This window comes from Phyllostomus discolor, chromosome 6, assembly GCF_004126475.2.
Source record: "Phyllostomus discolor isolate MPI-MPIP mPhyDis1 chromosome 6, mPhyDis1.pri.v3, whole genome shotgun sequence".
Taxonomy (NCBI): domain Eukaryota; kingdom Metazoa; phylum Chordata; class Mammalia; order Chiroptera; family Phyllostomidae; genus Phyllostomus; species Phyllostomus discolor.
The window spans coordinates 22,165,828-22,167,840 of NC_040908.2; the positions used below are offsets into that span (position 1 = coordinate 22,165,828).

The 2,013-nt window shown below is 48.5% G+C and overlaps 1 non-coding gene across 1 annotated transcript; it reads left to right on the forward strand.

Annotated features, from left to right (window-relative positions):
* The first annotated feature begins 249 nt into the window (after positions 1-249).
* On the forward strand, positions 250-415 carry LOC114501239. Its single transcript, XR_003684989.1, has one exon. It is a non-coding gene; the product is annotated as a U1 spliceosomal RNA (small nuclear RNA).
* Positions 416-2,013: the final 1,598 nt, after the last annotated feature.

Genomic DNA, 2,013 nt, shown 5'->3' on the forward strand with positions numbered 1-2,013 from the left:
CACCGCGGAGGCATGGCTTTCTCTCTCCCCCACGCCTAGATTGGGTCTACTCCGTAGCTATTGAGTGAAGTTCTTTTTCCCTATGGGACACTTTGAGATTGGCGCAATCTTCTCTAGGCCCTGGAAAACCTATGAATTCACATGTATTGCATGTTAAGTTCATTTTCGGAGAAAATCTGTGTCCTATCCCTGATTATTATGCCAGTATTTTGCCTTTTCTAGTTCATCACTTAAAAGGTGTCATGTTTAATTCTCACGTGGCAGGAAGAGTACCATGATCAAGAAGGTGGTCTCCCCAGGGCGACGCTCAACCCGTTGCATTTTGGGTGTGCTGACCCCTGAGGTTTCCCCAAATGCGGGAAGCTCAGTTGCATAATTTGTGGTAGTAGGGGGCTGAGTCCATGCTCTTCCCTGCAGGGAAAAAAAATATCATGTTCAATGCAGGAATTCTTTCAAAGGACTTAACATTTTCTCAATTTTCCCAGGGACCCCTCTGTCCTCTAGCATTCCCTTAAAGTTATTTTCTTAAACTTTTTTCTGGAGTTTTAATTCCTCTTCCTACCTGGTAGAGATTCTCTTACATAAGGCCCTTCTCCTCCCCCCGGGGTCATAATGATGACAACAAATCTATCAAAGGAAAACGCAGCAGGAGGGTTTTATATAATTACAGTTTTCCTTGCAGTAGCCTCAAGGCTATCATTATTATTATTCTCACTTGCAGATAAGGAAACTGAGGTTCAGAGTGGTTATGTCCCATCCCCAGGTGATTGGGCCAGGACTGACAATAAATCTTTGGCCGTCCTATCACACCAAAACACCTCCCAAGGACCCACAGGGGACAGGCAGGGCACAGCTGTTTTCTGCTGACATAAGTTGCTCTTCCACTGGGTACCCCCAGCCCTTCGATCTGATTTGTCTTTCAGATTTGCTCCCCACCCCCAGCCCAATGCCATGCAGGAGAGGAGAACTACAGGGCCTTTTAAGGTTCTTAGTGGAGAAGTCATTTAATTTAAAATTAACACATCATCACTGCAATTGCAACTTGTTTCTCCGTGAAAACAAATGAGATGTTCCCTGGCTTGTCACCATTCCCTTCTGAACCAAGCAGGGGCCATGGCAAAGTAGCGAGTTTACACTAAACGATAAAAGGGGAGCGCAGAGGCATTTTAAAAGAAGCCCAAACATTTGGCTGGAGCCCAGAAGACAGCATTCTTTGTCCATTAGGGTTCTCTCCTCCACAGTTTTCTAGGGGAGGCTGGAATTCCTTGTGTCACGTTATAAACATTCATCTTCTGCTCAAGCCCTGCAATAGAAAGAGCAGGAGACGGAGCGTGTGTTGCAAGTCACCGTCCCGCAGAATGTGCTCGACACAGGGTAATATAACATGTGGGGTCAGCCCCTGTGTCAAAGACCAAATACACAAGTGTAAAGGGATGGGAGGAAAAAGATAGACTCCACATGGCCTGCCCGGGGGATGGCGGGGAGTCTACCCTTCTGTGGGGGAGTCTTGGAAAGGCTTGTCGGGGAGGAGCTGAGGGGGCCATGAAATCACTGTGCTCTGCAGCGGTCTGGGACAGAGACGGGAATAAATGTGTGGGTGTGGAGGTCGTGCCCAGGGGAGCAGGGAGGAGAGCGCAGTTGGGCAGTCGGGCGATTTCTCCACTAGTGTGCGATCCGTGGAGAAGCAGGCCAGAGCTAAGGAGGTCACCTTTCCCCCCAGGCCTCCAACACCCTCTGGATCGGTTCCCCAAATCTTCCTCTCTTCCCATCGACCCCGGACCCAAAGGAAAAATGGTTTGGACCTTGCTGGCAGAGCAGGCAGCGCAGGGAACAGTTTCTGTCCGTCTCTCTCGTCAATCTTTTCTTCTTCGACCAAATACATCTTTCAGCTTCTTTTTTTTTCCTGTCAAAGAGCCAAGCAATATGTACATTCCATTTAGCCCTACATTCCTCAGCACCCATGCGGGAACCCTCTCTGGATGACCCTTCCTGAAGAACTGATAAGCTGTGGTT